The following is a 24,334-nucleotide window of genomic DNA, read 5'->3' on the forward strand; positions in this document are numbered from 1 at the left end:
TTTTGTTCAATTTGTTAAGGGGACTACTTTTGAATGTCAGTCTTGTGCAATTAAATAAAATTATTGGTGCCCTGAGGTGTTTATGGGTGAACTCAAGGTGAATTGGATTTAAGTAGTATGTCTTTGAATTTCCATCTTAGAATGCTCTTATTATATTTTATTCTGGAAATATCTGTTGCTTCTTTTACATGTAAAACATTACTAGAGGCATTAAGGGAAATAGAGAGTTGAGTAAATGTCTCTTCTCCCAACAAACATTCAGAAAAAGAGAATAGTGAGTTACATTCAAAAATAATTATGGGGCAAAACAAACAATGCTATGTCTAATAAATGTGGTACAAAATAATGTAGGATATCAACAAAAGGCAACAGGTCTAGTTAACAAATAAAGAAAAACTGAAAAAATATATTTTCTGAAAAAAAATCTTCTCTTTAAATTTATACCCAAAAATTCTCATGAATTTAAACATAGGCTTTGATGGAATTGACAGATAATTCCTGATTTGCCCAAACCCCAGAATATAATTTCCATCTTCCTGTTGAACATATCTAATATATTAATAGCCCCTTCTTCCTGACTGCTACTGGTTCCACTGTTTTTCCAGCCAAACTGACTTAGAATAAAGATGTTAACTTTCCTTTATGAATCATTTTCTATATTTGATCAGTTAAGATTCATTTTCCCCCTATTCACACTCTACTTTATCAAAACTGGATATTATTTCTCTGTTATATCTTATAATATTTCTCCCCATATGCTCTATCTATACTTTACTTATTTAATATCAATCTATTGATGCATTCCTACATCATTGCATTCTGCTGTCTGCCTTTCAAAGCCCTGTCCTAACACAAATACCACACTAGAAAATTAGTCCTAGTCCTCTTAGACAAACGGAATCATAAATTATTCAGAATTTATTTGGTGAATAACTCTTTATTTTAGTCTATATGACACAGTTTTGCTTGCTTGTTTTATTATTAGCCCCCTCCCCAACCCCCCAGTATTCACCTGCTTGAAGACAGGAAGCATGAATGACTATATTTTGAGCTTATTAGGTTCTTAATACTACATATTTTGAGTTACAGTGAACTCTATACCACTTGAAATTGAAGGAGAAGCCACAAATCCAGCAGCAAGAGACAGTAAAATACTTTTAAAATAGTCTCTTCAATATTCTATAGTGTATAATTTAAACCATGATAATTAGAGAATTGATAATAGTATATGTTCAATTTTTAAATACAGGTATTTATTATTTATAGTCCTTTGTAATACTACAATTTAATAAAATAATGTCAGTTTTACTTTCCCAAAACAAGAACACTGTCTACTTACAGCCAATATTTTCTTCTGGCCCCAACAAATATAAAAGTTTTAGACAGAAAAAGAAGTGCTCCTATTTACCACTTTCCAGCAATGAAAAGTTGCAACATAATTAACCCTAGTACAGCTTGCCAAGTCCCACTGGACCTGGCAGGAAAAGGTCAAAATATTTATACATTATTTTATGTTCCAATATCAGTAATAAGTTAAGAGAAAGCAACAATTTAAGAAAAAAAATGGAACTTTTAAAGATCTGAAGTAGAAGTACTGTCACGGAAAAAAATTATGGGATCATACAACTCTAGTAAAAATGTCAACTTGCCTGTTTCAGTGTTTTATACATTGGTTAGTAATAGTGCCAAGATATCATCTCACAATGGAAAATAATAAATTATGCCACCATTATCTGAAATATATGGGCCCCCACAGAGACTGCTTTTCTTTATAGATCCTGGTGCAGTGTGGCCTCACTTCAGCTCATAAAACATGGGCCTGTCAAAACATCTTATGATTAGTAGAGAAGTATATTTTGAGTGTTTCACAGGGAGGAGTTGGTTTATCCTTCAGAATACAGATTATATTTCAAGAGAAAATGTCTCACACGAGAAACAAGAAAATTATGATTATATGATGTTTCTGCCATTGTCTTTTGGCAGAAAATGAGCTCATTCATTAAAGTAAGATACTTAATTCTTTTCAAACATATTTAAAATTTTATAAGACTATTATAACAATAGAAAACATACAAGTCTAAATTACCAAAATTTTCAGTTGGTAAAACAATAAAATCTGTTCATATCCTTGGCTGAATTTTTGAGGGGATTGTTTGTTTTTCCTTGTAAATTTGTTTAAGTTCTTGGTAGATTCTGGATATTAGCCCTTTGTCAAATGGATTGACTGTAAAAATGTTCTTCCATTCTGTAGGTTGCCTGTTCCCTCTAATGATAGTTTGTTTGGCTGTGCAGAAGCTCTTTAGTTTAATTAGGTCCCATTTGTCAATTTTGGCTTTTGATGTCAATTTTGGTGTTTTAGTCATGAAGTCTTTGTCCATGCTTATTTCCTTAATGGTATTGCTGAGGTTTTTGTCTATAGGTTTTATGGTTTGAGGTCTTACATTTAAATCTTTAATCCATCTCGAGTTAATTTTTGTAGAAGGTGTAAGGAAGGTGTCCAGTTTCAGTTTTTTGCATATGGCAGGCCAGTTTTCCCAACACCATTTATTAAATAGGGAATCCTTTTCCTATTGCTTGTTCTTGTCAGGTCTGCCAAAGATTAGATGGTTGTAGATGGGTGGCATTATTTCTGAGGCCTCTATTCTGTTCCATTGGTCTACATATCTGTTTTGGTACCAGTACCATGCTGTTTTGGTTACTGTAGCCTTGTAGTATAGTTTGAATTCAGGTAGTGTGATGCCTCTAGCTTTGTTCTTTTTGCTTAGGATTGTTCTTTTTGCTTTGTTCTTTTTGCTTAGGGCTCTTTTTGGGTTCCATATGAAATTTAAAGTAGTTTTCCCAATTTTGTGAAGAAAGTCAAGGGTAGCTTGATTGGGATAGCATTGAATCTATAAATTTTCAGAAGAAGACATTTATGTGGCCAAAAAACATATGATAAAAAAGCTCATCATCACTGGTCATTAGAGAATTAGAGAAACGCAAATCAAAACCACAATGAGATACCATCTCACACCAGTTAGAATGGCGATCTTTAAGAAGTCAGGAAACAACAGATGCTGGAGAGGATGTGGAGAAATAGGAATGCTTTTAAACTGTTGGTGGGAGTGTAAATTAGTTCAACCATTGTGGAAGACAGTATGGCGACTCCTCAAGGATCCAGAACCAGAAATACCATTTAACCCAGCAATCCCATTACTGGGTATATACCCAAAGGATTATAAATCATTCTACTATAAATATTCATGCACATGTATGTTTATTGCAGCACTATTCACAGTAGCAAAAACTTGGAACCAACCCAAATGCCCATCAATGATAGATTGGATAAAGAAAATGTGGCACATATACAACATGGAATACCATGAAGCCATAAAAAAGGATGAGTTCATGTCCTTTGCAGGGACTTGGATGAAGGTGGAAACCGTCATTCTCAGCAAACTGACACAGGAACAGAAAACCAAACACCACATGTTCTCACTCATAAGTAGGAGAGTAGGAGTTGAACAATGAAAACACATCAGTGCAGGGAGGAGAACATCACACACCAGGGACTGTCAGGGGGTGGGGGACAAGGGGAGGGATAGCATTAGGAGAAATACCTAATGTAGATGACGGGTTGATGGGTGCAGCAAACCACCATGGCACATGTATACCTATGTAACAAACCTGCACGTTCGGCACATGTATCCCAGAACTTAAAGTATAATAAATAAATAAATAAAATCTAGAAAATTTCTTTTTTCTGTATTCATGATCTTAGCTATTTCAAGACACTATAAGAATATCATAATAGTTCATATATGCATAAAAATTCATTATTCAGTCTTTGGTTTTTTTTTTTTTTTTTTTTTTTTTTGAGGCAAGGTTTTATTCCCGTTGCCTAAGCTGGAGTGCAATGGTGCAATCTTGGCTCACTGCAACCTCTGCCTCCCTGGCTCAAGCAATCTTCCCACCTCAGCCTCTTGAGTAGTTGGGACCACATGTGCCTGCCACCACACCTGGCTAATTTTATATTTATTGTAGAGATTGGGTTTCATCCTGTTGGTCAGGCTGGTCTCAAAGTCCTGGGCTCAAGCAATCAGCCTGCCTCAGCCTCCCAAAAGTGCTGGGATTACAGGCTTGAGCCACTATGCCTGGCCTATTCAGTTATTCTTACACAGGTATCTTAGGTAAAATGGTGGGAGGCTGAGTAGGAATTAACACGTACCTAAAAATGAGATAGAAGATAATTTTATCATCCCTTATGGAAAAAGATAGTGTATGTAGCAGAAACTCACTTGCAGGTAGAAATCTATACAGGTGAGAACTCTATCCTGAACAATGGACAGAATCCCAGCATAATGAACTGACATGAAAGAGATCCATGGGTCCCATACATTCCTTAATCTGGAGGTATTTATTGACTGGAGGTATTTATTGACATTTCACTTTTCAAAGTAGTAGAGAAGGAATAGTGAATAAAACAAAGAAACAAACAAAACTATTTTTTCATGGGGCTTACATGATACTGAAGAAAAAGTAGATAAAATTATGAATATATAATTATCTGGCAAAAATAAATAAATAAATAAATAAAATTGGCTAAGGCAATAGCTGGCTTCTCTTAGGCTGTATGAATTGGCAATGCTGGAGAGGACTGGAAAGCTAGAGAAGGAAGCATTGATGCTGTTTCCTTCCCGTTTCTGACAGAGTCATCTTAGCAATGGGTTTTCCTCCTGATGGTGACAGTTGAAACCAGCAATAGTAGTTGATCCCAATTTGTTGTCTTTCCAACAATCCCAGAAATAGTCTCACTGAGTCCCCTCAGAGAAAACATAACCAACTTCTAGCATCTTCTACATGCTCCTATCCCCACATAACTCCCTCCTTCCTACCCCCAACTTCAGAACACTAGGAAGGGCCAAGCAGTGTTCTCTCTTCATGTCTGTGACTCAGCTCCAAGGTGTCCTCTCCCAAGTTTTTACTTTTTAGTAATTCAACTTTTTCTTTTAGTTCCACAAGACATAGGAGAGATAGCCGACAGTCACTACTTCTATGATGCATCGACATTCTCTTTTTATTATTTTGTTCAGTTCTTCAATTCCTAGTTAATAATTCTTCATATTACATTCTTGGTGTTAAAATAACTTGTATTATTTCTGTTTCCTAACACAACCCCTCATTGATGCACTCCTAGAATACAAAACTGTAATTCCTTTCCTCAGTCATTACTCCCATGCATGTACACACACACACACACACACACTCACATAAAGCTGCCTCTTCCAGCACCCTGTATCTCAGTTCATACTACCATCACGCACGTAACTTTACAAGACAGAAACCCCAAAAAGTGTTCTCGAAAACTTTACCACTTCCCCACGTTCCAATTACGTCATGAAAATTCAGTTAATTTTTCTTCTTAAATATCTCTCAAACTCATCCTCCTGTCTTGTATTTCTCTGCCACTTCCCTGATGAATGCCTCCCATTATATATCCTCCTCATTGTCTTTTCCTGGTCTGTAGGTAAAATGATGGTGAACTACTGAGATGATAGACAGATGATAGATAGATAGATAGATAGATAGTTGTTTTTGTTTGTTTGTTTGTTTTGAGACCGAGTCTCGCTCTGTTGCCCAGGCTGGAGTGCACTGGTGCGATCTCGGCTCACTGCAAGCTCTGCCTCCTGGGTTCACGCTGTTCTCCTGCCTCGGCCTCCCCAGTAGCTGGGACTACAGGCGCCTGCCACCATGCCTGGGTAATTTTTTTGTATTTTTAGTAGAGACGGGGTTTCACCGTGTTAACCAGGATGGTCTCGATCTCCTGACCTCGTGATCCGCCTGCCTCGGCCTCCCAAAGTGCTGGGATGAGATATTTTTATTCATTGCACTTCTATTCTTTAGTATACTGAAACCATTTAAATATTTAAAATGGGTTATCTCCCCCTCCTCAACCCTCAGCCCCTTCCTTAAAGTACAAACCAAAATCTTTGCCATCTCCCATAAAGTCTTCCAGCATCTGTCCCTTGTGTGTTACTGCTGGTTCATCTTTCATTGTGTGCCACCTACATTTTGTACTTCACCACACATTTGTGTAGCTCTTTGGTTGTTGCGGGTATCTTTGAAGACTTTTGTATATGCTGATTCTTCTGTCTGAAATGTACTTCTATCCACAAACTCCCAACTAGTTATCCAAGACATAACCTGCAGAGCTCAGCTCAAATGTCCCTTTCACAGTGAAGCCTTTCCTCATTGCCCATATTACATTCAGCCTTTCCTTTTTTACAGCTCTCATAGCATCAGTATATTTCTTCAGAATCCACCTCATTGCTCTGTAATAACCACTCATACAATATGTGTAAACAAGAATAAATTCCATTTAGTGTCAATCAAATATGAAGGTTTAAAATACAAATTAAATTTTATATTGCGAGACTATCTGACCAGTGGTTAACACATGGCTTTATCTGCCCCTAAGTCAAAACTTTCAAAGAAATGTTCAAGGTTTACAATTAACATGTTCACTGGATTAACGTTGTTTAAAATGATTTATTAAAATATCATTCTGATTTTAATAATGTAAGATTCATTCAGTTAAACAAAATTAATGTTTGGACTTCTCAAAATATTTCGTCTTTTAATAATGATTCCAAAGATGATATATTAGTAAATTTTATACATATAAAATAACATTCATTATTTTTAAAATACCTTTTGGAGGGCAGTAGGATTTCTGCCAGTATTTAGGATATATTTCTTAGAAAACACATATACAGTCCTAGGTGTACATCTGCCTTTTATGGCTTTTTGTGAGTACTGTAATTTTGAAAAATAATGATTCATATATTCTAATGTTGTGTAAAAACTGTATGTCATACTAAATAAAATAACTCGAGTTTCTAAATTATATGAAAAATCTGGGGGTTAATTTTAAACTTTTAATAAATCACTCCGAAAATTTTATTAATTTAAACCAGTTGGGTGAATGAATGCAATTCTAATCAGTTCTTGATATTTCTTAATTTTTTTGGTTCTGGCACCATTCTTTCTCTTTTTGGGTTTTATTGCAATATAGGTTTTTTATTCCATTACCATCACAATCGGTTTTTAATCAGGTACTTATATTAGGTAATAGGTGAAGTGTTTATAAAATATTTAATAAAATGTGGGAAATTAATTTTGTTTTTTTCTATTAATATTTTCAGAGTTCCTTATAATTCAATTAAAAGTTTTATTCTATTATGTAAAAATACTTGAATAGTAAATTTATCAAATTTAGCAGTAATGGCTAGAAAAAATTTAAATTAATATATCTTTAAATATTTTCTTTTACTTTTTACTGAAACAATATATTCTTCTTGAAAGTAAAATAGTTATAAAAAATATAATACTAACAATATTACAAAGGAAAAATTACTAATATTTAATACATTTCTTCTTATTCATTTCTCAAGAGGAAGATAATTTTTAATAGCTTAGCTGTTTCTCCTAATATTTATTTACATATTTCTAAATTATATGCTAGAATGATGTCTGGATATTTCAATTGTATTCATGGACATTGTATTAGATTAAAATTTTGTTACCTTACACTATTATTTTATCTACTCCATTCTTCTAATTCTAATGTCAATAACAATTCAATCAATACAATGATTACGTAAAGATTATTCACTGCTAATGTAATTAATACTGTCTGATCATTTACCTTGTCATGTACAGTCTGCAGTCTCTTGGAGATTATTTTCTCAATTTTACATGCATACCTTTTAAATTTTTTCTTTCAATTTTTCCAATTTTTCCATCAAATCCGTCATTTGCCTATTCTCATTTGAAATTTCTAAATATATGAAATATTCTATGAAGTCCTCCTTCTCTTTTAATTTGCTACTGTCTTTCTCCCAGATATTCTGCTATTCTAATACAAAGCAAATGATCTCTAGGTGGCTGAAATGCTGTCATACTTGAACTTGTCTCCGCAGCATTTCTGAGTTTAATACACTAATTCATCCCATATGTTTATATTTCTGGTTTTACTACACTGTTCTACTGGCAAATAACAATGGATAAAAGATGATGATTTAATATATAGGTCATAAATTCTTGAGTCATATCAGATTTAAGCAAATCTTCACTCTCACCTTCCATGTAATACATAATTTGATTAGGCATAGCATTCAAGATTTAAAAATAATTTTTTTCGGTATTTAAAAAAGAATTTACCATGCATCCTAATATCAAGTATCACTGTTGATCTTTTCAATATCATTTTGATCTCCCTTTCTTTGTGTTTGACTTAATTTTTTCTTATTAACTTAATTATCTTTTTATTTTCTAAAAGTACTGTTAGATTTTGATCATACTGGTTTTGTCTCAATCATTTTTTTTAATCTCTCATGGGTTTAAAACACTCACTTGTTCTATTCTCTGAAATAATTTTTAAATTTTTATTTAAATATTCCTCTTTTGTAATATATCAGCAGTAATAATTTATTTGTAAAACAAATTGTTCTTGTCTTCTGAGTTTCCCATAGCACCATATATCTTTCTGAGAATATCAAGTAGAGAATTTTGAAGTTATTTATATCTTCTAATTTCTCTCTTTTTTCAGTTCTCCTCACCCCCCTTTTTTGGTAGTTTATTTTGGTGACTCTACCAATAGAACCCTGCCCATATCCTCTCCACATTCACTGTACTCTTCTTCTCCAGTAGGTTCTGGTTGTAAACACCTGCAAGTGTCTTTCTTGTCAACAATCTCTGGACCTGAGTCCTTACTTTACAAATGGGGCAGTTTTAGCTGAAATGCCAGGAAATTAATGCCTCAGCAAACATCCCCAACAATAACTGATGGGAGTAAATTATAAATATGTAGCTCTTTTGCTCTAGGTTAGGACAATTCATATTTTTTAACCTCCCAGAAATCCTCAGCAAAAATGAATAAAAATTGCCCATAATTAGAACCTGTTCTATTACCCAACTGTTATAGTCTTCTTTCCATTCTTTTTCTTACTCCTCCATTCAAATATCAGAATTTCCTGTGATCACTTCCCAAATAAACTGCTTGTATTCACATCTTTTTCTCAAATTTGCTTCAGGGAGAACCCAAGTTAAGATATTATTTATTGTGTGGTCTTTGCTCAAATGTCAGGTGATTGTTGATAGATAATTCATATTAAAATTAATCATACAAAAATTAACAGAAATTTATATGTGTATGAAGACTTACATGAAGAAGAAGTGGTCAATTGGGGATGATTTTGCTTCTGCCTCCCGGGGACACTTGGCAATATTTGGCAACAATTTGTATTGTTACCACAAGATGAAGAGTTACTGACATTTACTGAGTAGAAGTGAGGGATGCTGCCAAACATCTTATATTGCATAAGTTTGCCCCCCTACACAAAACAAAGACATCCTGTTCAAAAATCAATACTGTTGAGAATCCCTGATTTCAAGTAATATGGCTGGGAGTCAGTAGCATTGCTGTGGTGTTTATAACTGTATAGCTTTAAAATTATTGTATTACTAGGAATGCAGCTAACAAGGGAAATAAAGGACCTCATCAAGGAAAACTGCAAACCACTGCTCAGTGAAATCAGAGAAGACACAACAAATGGAAAAACATTCCATTCTCATGGATAGGAAGAATCAATATTGTAAAAATGGTCATACTGCCCAAAGTAATATATATGGATTCAATGCTATTCCCATTTAAACTGTTTTTGGACATTCTTCACAGAATTAGAAAAAAACTATTTTAAAATTCATATGGAACCCAAAAAGAGTCCAAATGGCCAAGACAATCTTAAGCAAAAAGAACAAAGCTGGAGGCATCACCCTACAAGACTTCAAAATATACTATAAGGCTACAGTAACGGAAACAGCATGGTCCTGGTACAAGAACAGACACATGAATCAGGGGAACAGAATAGAGAACTCAGAAATAAGACCGCACACCTACAACCGTCTGATCTTCAACAAACCTGACAAAAACAAGAAATAGGGAAAGGACTCCCGGTTTAATTAATGGTGCTGGTAGAACAGGCTAGCCATATGAAAATGGACTCTTTCCTTATATCATATAACAAAATTAACTCAAGATGGCTCAAAGGCTTAAATGCAAAATCAAAACTTATATAAACCCTATAAGAAAATATAGGCAATACCATTTAGGATATAGGACCAGGCAAATATTTCTGCACAAAAATGCCAAAAGCAATTGCAACAAAAGCAAAACTTTACAAATGAGATCTAATTAAACTAAAGAGCTTCTGCACAGCAAAAGAAACTGTCATCAGAATGAACAGACAACATACAGAAGGGAAGAAAATTTTTGCAATCTATCCATCTGACAAAGGTCTAATATCCAGCAACCATATATAACTTAAACAAATTCACAAGAAAAAAAACAGACAACCCTGTTAAACAGTGGGCAAAGGACATAAACAGACACTCTCAAAAGAAGAAATACATGTGGCCAACAAACATGAAAAATGTTCAACATTATTGATCATTAGAGAAATGCAAATCAAAATCACAAGGAGATACCATCTCACACCAGTCCGAATGGCTATTAAAACATCAAGAAACAACAGATGCTGGCAAGGTTGTGGAGAAAAAAAGAACACCTTTACACAGTTTTTGGAAGTGTAAATTAAGTCAATCATTGTGGAAGACAGTGTGGCAATTCCTCAAGGACATGGAGGCAGAAATATCGTTTGAACCAGCAATCCCATTACTAGCTATGTACTCGAAGGAATATAAATCATTCTATTATGAGGATATATGCATATGTATGTTCACTGCAGCACTATTCACAACAGCAAAGACATGGAGTCAACCTAAATGCTCATCAATGATAGACTGGATAAAGGAAATATGGTACAATGGAATACTATGCAGCCATAAAAAGTAAGGAGATTATATCCTTCGAAGGGACATGGATGGAGCTGGAAGCCATTAACTTCAGCAAACTAACACAAGAACAGAAAACCAAACACCACATGTTCTCACTTATAAGTGGGAGCTGAATGATGAAACACACAGACACATGGTGAGGAACAACACATACTGGGGCCTGTCATTTCGGGGATTGAGGGAGAGAGAGCATCAGGAAGAATAGCCAATGAATTTTGGGTTTAATACCTAGGTGATGGGATGATCTGTGCAGCAAACCACCATGGTGCACGTTTACCTATGTAACAAACCTGATGGCACATGTACCCCTGAACTTAAAATAAAAGATAAAGGAACAAAATAAATAAATAAAATAAAATTATTGTGTTAGAGAAGAAGAAAGGTCTATAATCAAATACCTGAATCTCTTCTTAAGAAGAGATTTTGTTAAATAATTAAGACAAAAGTATATTTGAAATTCATAGAACAAAGAAAATAATAAAAAAATTAAAATGATTGAAACAGAAACAGACATATAATAGCTGACATTAAAGCCAAAATTTATTTTTTAAGAAGTATCAACAAAATCGATAACTATCTATACTGATTAAGAGAAAAAGAGAGACACCACAAGTTAGCAATATCAAGAGTAAAATCTGGAAAATGGCTACATATCCTTTTGATATTAGAAAGATAAGAAGTGAATATTATTTAAAAAACTGGATTCCCCCAAGGGGTGTGACTACTTAAATCAAATAGAAAATATTCTTACAGATGTAACTTATAAAAACTGACACATGATGAAATATAAAATCTGAGTATTCCAGTCTATTCAAGAAATTGAATTTGCTATAAAGCATAGTCACATAAAGAAAACTTCATGCCCACCTGATTTCACTGGTGAATTCTAACAAACATGATGTGAATATTGCTAACGCAATAGTCTGTTCTCATGCTGCTAATAAAACATATGTGAGACTGGGTAATTTATAAAGAAAAAAAGTTTTAATGGACTCACAGTTCCACGTGGCTGGAGAGGCCTCACAGTCATGACTGAAGGTGAATGAGGAGTCATGTCTTACATGGCGTCAGGCAAGAGAGCTTGTGCAGGGGAATTCCCATATATAAAACCATCAGATCTTGTGAGAGTTATTCACTACCACGAGAACAGTATGAGGGAATTCACACCCATGATTCAATTTTCTCCACTTGGCCCCACCCTTGGCATGTGGGATTATTACAATTCAAGGTGATATTTGGGTGGGGACACCTCCAAACCATATCAAATATATATCAATAGTAGTACAGAGATTCTTCTGAGGATGTTAAAGGAATACCTCCAAATGCATTATATGAGACTGACATAACTTGAAACCAAAATCTAACAGATATTAAAATAAGAGAAAATTTCAGATCAATACCCCTTATGAATGTAGATGAAAAAATACTTACCACATGTTAGCCAATATATCCAATAAAAAATTGAAAAGACAATAAACTATTAAGACAAAATTGGTTTAAAATTTGAAAATCTGTTCTCATAAGGCACACTATTAACAGAATTAAAAGAAAAAAAGCTTAAGGCCATTTTAATAAATCCAGAAAAAGAATTTGTTAAGATGCAATCCATACCTACAATAACTCAGCCAGTTGCAAATATATAAAGGCTTCCTTTAACTAATAAAGGTATGCAAGAAAAATGTATAGCCAACATCATAATTAATAGATACCTCATAAAGGAAACATAAAAGTTGTCAATAAACATTAGAAAAATGTTCATTATTTGTTATGAGGAAAATAAAAAATAAACCCACAATGAGAGCTCAGATCCATCAGAAAGACAGAAAAGAAAAACAGACTAACATTGCCAAATATTGTCAAGGGTGTGCAGCAATTGGGACTCTCACATCATTGGTGAGATTATAAAGTAGTAAACCATGTTTGGCAAATGTGTGGCAGTTTCTTGTAAAACTTGAAAACTAACTAAAGCAAAACAAATAAACAAAATTTTTTATTCTACATCACAGTTATTCCACCTGTAGGTATTTAACCAATAGAATTTGAAATATCTACCCTCAAAAAAAATTTTACAAGACTGTTCCTAACATCTTTACTCAATATATAAACAAACCTGGAGACACTTCAGATGGCCATCAATAGAAAAATGGCTAAACAACTGTGAAATATTCTTACGTTGGAATACTATCAGGAATAGAAAAGAACTATTGACATATGCAACAAACAAGATCAATTTGAAAAGCTGTTGGGATAAGTGCTCTATTAATAAACTAAAACTATGAGATGCTGGCATATGAATAGGCAAGTAGATCACTGGAATAGAATAAACATCCAGAAGTAGACCCAAGTATATATAGAAATTTATCATATAGTGCATGATAAAGGTGGCACTTCAAATTACCAAGGCAACAAAGGACATTTTAATAAATGGTTCAGGGACAATTGGTTAACCATTTGGAAAAAGATAAAATTAGATCCATACTTCACTATCATACTCAAGAACTTAACTCCAAATGGATTATAGATCTAAATGTAGAAAAAATTGTAGCCATACAAGTTGTGGAAGAAAACACCTGTGAATTCCTCTTTAATCTCAGTGTAAAAAAAAAAAAAAAAAGACTTTCTAGTTAAATTTCAAAAATCATATAAATAAAATATCAGTAACTTTACCTAAAAAATGACGGCAAATTTTATGGCTAAAAAGCACCATATACTCAAAAGACCACTGCAACACTTGAGATGAATATTCGCAATATATACTACAAACGAAGGGCTAATGTTCCTAATAATATAAAGAACTTTTAAAAATTAGTGACACTAGGCAAAAAATTGAAAATTAAGCAAAAGACATACACAGAAAACAAATTAAAGGTATGTAACTGGGCTCTTAAACATGTGTAACAATATTTATCCTCATTTATAATTAGAGAAGTGCAAATTAAAACATCATTAAGATAATACTTCTCATCTATCACATTGGTGAAAATGAAAAAGAATGACTTCACATTCTTCTGGAAAGGCTATGAGGAACCTGATACTAGAATACGTTGCTACTGGCAAGACAAAGCTGGAACTATTCCGGAGGAAACATTTTCAATGAATTAATTTAATTAATTTATTATTTATTTATAATACCAAATTGTGTTGGCTCTTATATCTAATATATCAATTATATTCAGTCAAGTTTTTAGAAGTGCATTTGGCTGAATGATGATGATTTTCAAAGATGTTTAAATTTTACTTCCTATTTGATCAAGTTTTTAAAAAGTTATATTTTTAGCATAAGAAGATTCAACTCTAAGAGATTACAATTTGCATGCATATTTATTTCATAAATTCCTTCATTCTTAGGTCAATAATAAACTCCACTTGGGAAACGACATGCCCATTCTTAGTAAATAACCTGGCTTTGCACGCATGCTATAAGAACATGTACTTAAAATATTTATTTAAATACTTTAACTCGGGTTTTAAATCCTCTCCCGTGAATAAAAACCCCTTTTGTATGTGAGCAGTCACTTGACAACTAAGATTACTTTTATGGACATTTCATTTTTAACTAAGCCTTACACATCTGTTCTACACACAAATTGCAATTTCAAAATGATCATAATTCAGAATTTGGCCATAAAAAAGTAAGATTGAGTGATTTAAATGCATCAGTATAATCTTTGCTCAATGCAGCATATATTTATAAGGCTTCCTCAGGTTTAAGGTGTAAATTATAAAATGTATTCTCTTTATTTGTAAATTAGCTTCACAGGAAAAGAGTTGTATGATTACTACATATTTATGACCATCCAGACATCAATGTAAGATTAAATTTAAGTTCAAATTTATTAAAAGTGAACTACTAAAAAAATGCAGAAAAATGAAGTATTTCATAATCTATCTTTCTGTAACATCGTAAGAAAGGAATAATTCACATCTCCAAAGGGAAAAATACAATTGAGATGACAATGATGCTTTAGCCAATAGGACTTCAGTCTTTGATGGCACTTACACAAGTTGAAGTGTACTAAAATTTAATTTGTAATGTAATGATTGCTGAGAGATGAATACTTCATTTAAGCTATATTAATTGACTACAGAATTTTGCTGGTAAGCAACTGAATGAATGAGTTTTAAAGAAATTAGTATTTTTTTCATGTATAAAGCTGTTTCTACAAACTTCTAAAGGTATATATTTCTCAATATTTTCTGCTCCCTAGAAAGAACGTAATCCAATAGCACAAACCACTTGAATCACTTAGAATTTTTTATTGTTCAGTCTTCACCTGTAAGAACCATCTGTTCAATTAAAATTTCACTCACATATGTACTAGATGTTTTTCTCACAAGTAGAAAGTTAGCAAAATACCATTTAATATTTGCAGTTAGTATAACAAACCATGCAGTATATTAAAAGTATTAAAATGCATTACATGCGTTTCATATCTAGGGATAAGCCATGACATATATGATCAGTTCAACTACATTTTAAATATCAGGTAATCTTACTCAAATAATTATGTGTGTGTGTGTGTGTGTGTGTGTGTGTGTGTGTGTGTGTATTTTTAATTAATAGCTCTAAAATGTTTAAAAACTTAATTTTTGTGGAGGGTTTTATCGATGGGTAGGTGGGTAGATGGATATCCAGACTTAATTTACTTGATCTTTGCACATGGAAAACAGTCATTTCATGCACATATGACTTTAGAAATATAGGAATAGGAAGATGAATTAAATAGCCATTTCTGAGCTGTAGAAGGAAACTCCAGAACATCTGATATAATTCCCAATTTAAAGTTTCCACCCACTCCAGAATATCTCCAACTAGTGTTTAAGAAGTCTGTTTATGAACTTCCATTATTAATCCCTATCTTTCTAGCCAGTCAGAGCAGTATTATTGCATAAAATTGAATTTTTAAAGCACTGATATAGAATTACAAATCTTAGTCATACAATATGTAAATGCAAGCTGAATTGACTGAATATGTTTTATTATAAAGTGGTGAATATATTTAACACTAGGGTTATTATTCAGAATCCAAGTAAATATGACAGGTCCAAATAACTACAGAAATAATTGGATACAGTCCACTTACAGTTATAAGCCATTGAATGAATAATTCATTCTGAAAATGGATATTCAAGGTGTCATTTTATTTCATAACAATAACAACAATAATAATAATGTGACTCTGAGGTAGAGATACATACTATTATGGGCAGAATTATCTTCCCCCCCAAATTCATAGGCTGAAGCTCTAATCCCCCGTACCTCAGAATATGATTGTATTTGGAGATAGAGACTTTAGAGAGGTAATTAGTTAAAATGAGGTCATTAGGTGGGGTCTAATCAAATATGACTGGTGTCTTTATAAGAAGAGTAAATTTGGACACAGATAGAGAAGATGACAAGAAGATACAGAAGACGGTTATTTACAAGTGAAGGAGAGAGGCCTCAGAAGAAATCAACACTGCCAACATCTTGATCTCAGATTTTAGCCTCCAGAATTGTGAGAAAATAAATTTATATTGTTTCAGACACCCAGTCTGTAATACTTTGTTATGGCAACTCTAGAAAACAAATACAGCAGTCCTGGAAATCCTCTCTCAGGAGGTAATATTTTAGTTGAAATCAGCAAAGTTCAATGGCTTTGTAACGGTACAGTTAGAGACCTTTATAGCTGAATTAATTTGAGCAGAAGAGTAGGAGGAAATTAGATCTAGAATACAGGCTGAGGACAAATAACATTAGTGCCTACAAGTCACTTCCCCAGGGTCAGTGATAAAAGGAATGCACATTTATTATTCATAATTTCCTATCTCCTTTTGCAGAGCACTAATCTGAAAAACAAAATTTAACAACTGAAAACTAACATTCCAGAATTTCTAGGCTCTGAAATCTAATTACAACCAGTGCAGTAGAGATTGAAGTCCCAGTCATTGTTGGTTAGAATTTGATCAAGTAGTCAATTTGACACAGTAGTCCCATCTTTAAGCATCTTCTCCAAAAATGAAGACATAAATATTAAAGGATACAATATTTGCTATACCACTAGTTATATCACTAGTTACAGGATATAATATTTGTTACACCACTAGTTACAGGAAAGAAAATTTGAAAAATATTGACTAAAAATAAAACACATTACAATACAAAATTTACAAGAACATATACAAGCTAACTATCTAACAGAAAGAACACCTACTGAGAAATAATTTTTTTCTCCTCAGAGTATAATATTTAAATTCTGCTGTATATGATATGTTATAAATTGGAATGTGATCCTTTATAGCTTTTCAAACTTTTTTCTACATAATTTTATATTTTGATGACACTGAGAAATAGATATTATCTCTGTTGTAAAAACAACAAAATACAGTAAGATTGAGAATGGTAAAATATGTGATTTCAAAACTAGTGAGGAGCTTTTAAAATCACCAGTTCCCAGGTAGGTTGGAAGACGGAAGGAGGAGTTCTCAGATGATCACCGTATGAAGAGTTCACTAACATCTGTTGAGCAAGAAATACACGACTGTTGGATGCAAACATGAAGTTTTGGCTTCTCTGTTTATAGCACTTTTGCCTTCTCTAGTATGAATAGTACGAAGAGAGTTTTATGGTTTAAAATTTAAAACTACACTGCTGATCTGCTCCTTTTGAATCATTGAAACATTCAAAAGTTACAGATAACATCATAATGTAAAGCATTAAATATTCAGCTCCAAATGAAAAGGAAATTCTACAAAAATTTGAGATATGAAGCAAGAGATACTTAGAGTATAATAACTGTAATACTCACATTAGAAAAAAAAGGAAAGATCTAAAGTTCATAAGCTAAGTATTCAATTCATGAACAACATAAAATCCAAGAAAGAAGGAGGAAAATATAAACATAAAAGCAGAAACAGATGAAATGGAAAGCAAAGAAATAATAGATATTATCAACAAAATCATATGCTAGTTCCTTGAGAAGACTAATAACTTAATATGGAACACTAGTAAGGAATGTAGTCACAAAAATAACACCATGACCACATGATATAGTTTACAGTTGATATATATTGGGGTTTTTAAGAAATGGATAAATTCTGTCATATGTAAATTGTTGGTTAAATATTTTAAAAGACAAAAAATTACAGGTATTTTTACATATCTAGTTGAATGTAATAGTAATAATAGAGAAGGGCATTTGTGATGGTTACTTTTATAACTTAAGTGGGCCATAAGTTGCCCAGGTATTTGGTCAAACATTATTCTGGGTGTTTCTGTGAGGATGAGTTTTAAGTAAAATTGATATTTAAATTGGTAGAATGAATAAATCAGATTACCCAACCTAGTATCAGTGGTTCAGTATTGAAAGCAAAGAAAATTGTGGGGCAATTGCTTTTGTAAAGATAAATACAAAACCATAAATAAAATAATAGCATACCAGTGATATAAATGCATATATGTTTATGTACACACATGTACACACACCATGATCAGGTGGAATTATTCCTAGGAATGCAAAGAGATCTAATTAATTTTGATACATGAGTCATTTAAAGTGATTTTAGTGGTAGTTAAAATAAAAGAATTTGGTAAAATTTAAAGCTCATGCATGAAACACATACAGAATTATAAGAAAAACTATGTTATTGAACAAAAGCTACTTATCAAAAAATCTGTAGCAAACATCAGTGTGATAAAATAACTATAAAAATATTACCTAAAAGTAAGAAACAAAACAAAATTACCCACCAACATGGATTCTATTCAACAGGATATTTACTAGAAGTCCTATGTAGCCCAATAAAAGTAGAAAAAGGAATAAATCATACAGGAATAGCAAAGGAATTACTTTAAATATTTTCAAAATTTTCTACAATTATTGTCAATACAGAAAACTCAATAGAATCTAAAGATAAAATAAAGCCAAATAAACAAAATTAAAATGTATAAAATCAATGTAAAAATCAATATTTTAATATTTAGCAAAACTGATTTCAAAATAAAAATTTAAAAAACCGAACTCACAGAAACAGCATCCCAAGTGTCATATAGGAATAAGTCAAATTAAATATATTCAAGATCTTTATAGATAAAATTATTTTTCAAAAATAACTAATGCATGTGTAAAAAAGACCTAATAAATAAATGGAGTGATAAACCAGATTAATATATAGGAAGACTCAATATCAAAAAGATAATAATATATTTTGTGATGAGTTTCAAAAACTTGATAAATACAAATTAGCACAGTAAAGAAACATAAATAGCATAGAGTCCTCTCCTTTATTCACATGTTTATTTACTGCTTTAATTATTTTTCTTTTTTGGAGGAATGGCATAACCTTTTGAAATGTCTACGTTAAGGTTTGTTGTGACAAGAATTCTTTAAATGTGGAGGATCTCTGAAATTATTCAGAAGTTTTTAAAGCATATTTCATAACTAATTGCTTAAAGATAAATGCGTAGTTTTATTTAAGTTGGATTATGGCAAGGAATGCTGTATTCCAAAGCTAAATATTCACTTAGATAAATGTAGTGAAATTAGTAAAAATGTAGGGCAGTATAAGCTGGCACATCTTCCATTATAAAAAGTAACCAAACATATATATTTAATAAAGGAAATTTAGTATTAGCCTATTCAATGTAACGTCTTTTTATTTTTAATTTAACTTACAAAGAAATCTAGTGTGATTCCTAGGACTCTATTTACAATGATGGAAATTTTCTGCTTTAATGCCCTATTAACTAGTTGGATATTTTAAGCTTCTATTTCTCTTGCTACTAGCACCAAGTAAGAGTTGCGAATATAATTTATACATCCTTATTAACATTTATATATAATCCGCAACCTCTCTTCCCATCCCACAATGCTCAACTCCAGGATTTCCCTGGCTCACCTGCCTGCCATGACCAACAAGGAAGTAGCCTTTGACAACGCAGTGGAAGAACATGTGATCAAGGAGGAGTACAAAATATGGAAAAATAACACCTCTTTTCCTTATGATTTGGTGATGACGCAGGCTCTGGAGTGGCCCAGCCTAACTGCACAGTGGCTTCCAGATGTAACCAGACCAGAAGGGAAAGATTTCAGCAGTCATCGACTTGTCCCGGGTACACACACATCAGTTGAACAAAACCACCTTGTGCAGCTTCCTAGTGATGATGCTCAGCTTGACACATCACACTACAACAGCAAGAAAGGAGAATGTGGAGGTTGAGGTTCGGTTAGTGGAAAAATTGAAAGAGAAATCAACACCAAGCTGAAGAAGTAAACAGGGCCTGATATATTCCCCAACACCCTTGTAGCATCACAACAAAGACTCCATCCAGTGATGTTTTTGTCTTTGACTATACAAAACATCCTTCTAAACCAGACCCTATGAAGAGTGAATTCCAGATTTGCATCTCTGTGGACATCAGAAGGCAGGCTGTGGGCTTTTAAGGAACCCAAATCTTAGTGGACACTTACTTATTACTTCACATAACCACACCATCTGCCTATGGGACATCAGTGCTGTTTCAAATGAAGAAAAAGTTTTGGATGTAAAGACCATCTTTACAGGGCATACAGCAGTATTTGGAGATAGAGATGCTTCCAGTCATCTTTACCATAGTAATCTTCCATTTAGATCTTTACTATGGTAAAGATGCTTCCAGTCATCTGTTCCATGAGTCTCTGTTTGGAAGTATTGTTTGAATGAGTATCCCTCTATAATAGATATCACTAGTCATGCTACTAGCCCAACCAGTGGGTGTTTTCTAAATATTAATGGGTGGACTTGATTCAGAAAAGCCATAGTCTTACATTGAAATTTTCTTCAGGAATTTTCTAGTAGAAAACCCAGGACTAAAGGAGCTATAGAAAGGGAAATATTATTTGCGATTATTTTTCTTCTTATGCTATATCCACACGTTTTTCAGGCTCAAGTTGAGAAGAGTGAGTCAATAACTTGTATTTGCTTTTAAAATTAAATTAATCCTTGACAAGAGTGACTTTTTTATTTAGAAGTTAGTCCTTGACCACTAGTTTGATGCTGTCTCCATTTTGGGTGACCTGTTTCACCAGCAGGCCTGTTACTGTCCATGACTAACTGTGTAAATGCTTAAAATAGAATAAATTGCTTTTTCCATTGAAAAAACAAAAACCATATATATGTGTATATATGTATTTATTTATGTGAGTGTGTGTGTGTGTGTGTGTGTGGTGTGTGCATAACTTATTGAATGTCTGGTTGTTAATGCTGCAGAGGGCCTTCTGTAGTTAAGAAAGTTTCTGAATCATTGTGTACACACTTTGAGAATGTCTGAGAAACATCATCAAAGAAGAACTTTGATGCTTCTGACTTTGTTGTTTCCAAAAGATTTTTTTAAATCTCACAGCATTGCAGGATAATTTAGTGTGTTTCTTCCAAAGTTATGACTTCTGAATATTTCAAATTAAATTAGGATGCAAAAAGGTTTTTAAGTCATCTGGCTTACGGTGAGCAAGAAGGAGCCCATTACAGTGCTCCACTTGACACAGCAAACCTTCTGGATCATCAAGCATCCTGCATGAAATACTGCAATTATATTAAAATATAATGATTCTCAGCTTCATAAATAAGCTTAGAAAACAAATCCCCAAATCCACAGATACAATAAATAACACAAACACTTTAGAGCCTGACTTTCTTTATCCATTTGCACATTTGGAATGTGCAAATGATATTTCCAAGATGTCTTTGGAAATACCTTATTAACTGATGAAAAATTATCTTTTTATCTCAGAATCCATGGATACAATAATACCACAAAAACTTAGAACCTGAATTTCTTTATCCTGTGCAATTTTTATTTCTAAGATGTCTCTGAAAAGAATATCTTACTATTAACTGATGATAAATTGTCTTTTCAAATAAGCAAAATGGAAGACTCTGAGGTATTAATAGAAGTATTTAACTAACCTGAGAAATCTAAGTATTCCTCTTTTCTCAGTTTAAGTTTCATACTCTTATTTGAACTAAAAGTTCAAGTGTTTCACTTTTCTTGTCAATGCATAGCTTCCTGTTTTACATTAGAACAAAAATTTTAACATTCTATTGTAAATACTGATGTCTGTTCAGGAAGCATGTGTCTGAGATACAGGATAGAGGACAGGAGGGACCAGGAGGAATCATTTAACTATTTTTCTATTCATTCAAAATATTAATAGAATTCTTCTGTGTTCTTGTCACTATGATTGCTACAGTGGTTTTAGGAAAGTATGAAAAAGACAGTTGGATATACCTAAATGAGTTTCTTAGTATCACTCACATAGAGCTGGGTACCATTATTAAAAAGCAAAATCTGAATTTTTAATAATTTAGATCTTTACTATGGTCTTCATTGTATAGCAAAGTATGAGTTTACACAGCTGATTACATATTAAATGTTTCTAAAAATCATTTTTTAAATCTTTTTCTCTTCCCAGTATTTCCAATATAGCAACTATTAAAATTGCTCTCTCTCTCTTCTACTAGTGTAGTCCGTGCATCGTGACATTGCTATAAATCCAGGCTTTCCTTCCTCCTATCTCTTGGCATATATATCCAAACCTGACAAATTCTTCCTGTCATGTATAGCTCCCAACCCCACCTCTCCCAAACTTCCCTTTCCTGCCATTCCTCCTTCTGCAACTGCAATCCTTCATCACTCAGAATCACCTCCATTCTCAACTGCTTTGATATTATCTTCACCCTCCTCTTACTTTCAGCCAAGAACTGGCTCTGTCTTATGAATCCCTGGGAAACTTTCAAGTTAAATTATCTTGAAAGAAGAGTCATACCTATACCTCATTACTATATCCAAATCATTCTCACTGTCTCCTCCCCAAAACTTAAAATTCTTTTTCTTATTATTATACATTAAATTTTGGGGTACATGTGCAGAACATGCAGTTTTGTTACATAGGTATACACGTGCCAGGGTGGTTTGCTGTACCCATCAACCTGGCACCTACATTAGGTATTTCTCCTAATGTAATCACTCCCCTAGCCCCCCACCCCCCAACAGGCCCCAGTGTGTGATGTTCACCTCCCTATGTCCATGTGTTCTCATTGTTTAATTCCCACTTATGAGTGAGAACATGTGGTCTTTGGTTTATTGTTCTTGTGACAGTTTGCTGAGAATGATAGTTTCCAGCTTCATTCATGTCCCTGCAAAGGACATTAACTCATCCCTTTTTTATGGCTGCATAGTATTCCATGGTGTATATGTGCCACATTTTCTTTATCCAGTCTATCATTGATGGACATTTGAGTTGGTTCCAAGTCTTTGCTATTGGGAATAGTGCTGCAATAAACATACATGTGCAGGTGTCTTTATAGTAGAGTGATTTATAATCCTTTGGGTATATATCCAGTAATGGAATTGTTGGGTCAAATAGTATTTCTAGTTCTAGATCCTTGAGGAATCACCGCACTGTCTTCCACAAAGGTTGAACTAATCTACACTCCCACCAACAGTGTAAAAGCATTCCTATTTCTCCACATCCTCTCCAGCATCAGTTGTTCCCTGATTTTTTAATGATCGCCATTCTAACTGGCATGAGATGGTATTTCATTGTGGTTTTGATTTGCATTTCTGTAATGACCAATGATGATAAGCATTTTTTCATATGTCTGTTGGCTGCATAAATGTCTTCTTTTGAGAAGTGTCTGTCCATATACTTTGCATATTTTTTGATGGAGTTTTTTTTTTCTTGTAAATTTGTTTAAGTTCTTTGTAGATTCTGGATATTAGCCCTTTGTCAGATAGATTACAAAAATTTTCTCCCATTCTGTAGGTTGCCTGTTCACTCTGATGATAGATTCTTTTGCTGTACAGAAGCTCTTTAGTTTAATTAGATCCCATTTGTCAATTTTGGCTTTTGTTGCCATTGCTTTTAGTGTTTTAGACATGAAGTCTTTGCCCATGCCTACGTCCTGAATGGTATGGCCCAGGTTTTCTTCTAGAATTTTTATGGTCCTAGGTCTTATATTTAAGTCTTTGATCCATCTTGAGTTGTTTTGTATAAGGTGTAAGGAAGGGGTTCTGTTTCAGTTTTCTGCATATGGCTAGCCAGTTTTCCCAACATTTATTAAATAGGGAATATTTTCCCTATTGCTTATGTCAGGTTTGTCAAAGATCAGATGGTTGTAGAGGTGTGGTGTCATTTCTGAGGCCTCTGTTCTATTCCTTTGGTCTATATATCTGCTTTGGTACCAGTACCACACTGTTTTGGTTACTGTAGCCTTGAAGTATAGTTTGAAGTCAGGTAGCATGATGCCTCCAGCTTTGTTCTTCTTGCCCAGGATTGTCTTGCCTATGCAAGCACTTTTTGGTTCCATACGTAGTTTGAAGTAGTTTTTTCCATTTCTGTGAAGAAAGTCAGTGGTAGCTTGATGGGGGTAGCACTGAATCTATAAATTACTTTGGGCAGTATTGCCATTTTCATGATAT

General features: G+C 33.3%; 1 pseudogene; it reads left to right on the forward strand.

Annotated features, from left to right (window-relative positions):
- The first annotated feature begins 19,782 nt into the window (after positions 1–19,782).
- LOC100993962 (histone-binding protein RBBP4-like) lies at positions 19,783–20,573 on the forward strand (annotated as a pseudogene).
- Positions 20,574–24,334: the final 3,761 nt, after the last annotated feature.

This window comes from Pan paniscus, chromosome 2 (assembly GCF_029289425.2).
Source record: "Pan paniscus chromosome 2, NHGRI_mPanPan1-v2.0_pri, whole genome shotgun sequence".
NCBI lineage: Eukaryota > Metazoa > Chordata > Mammalia > Primates > Hominidae > Pan > Pan paniscus.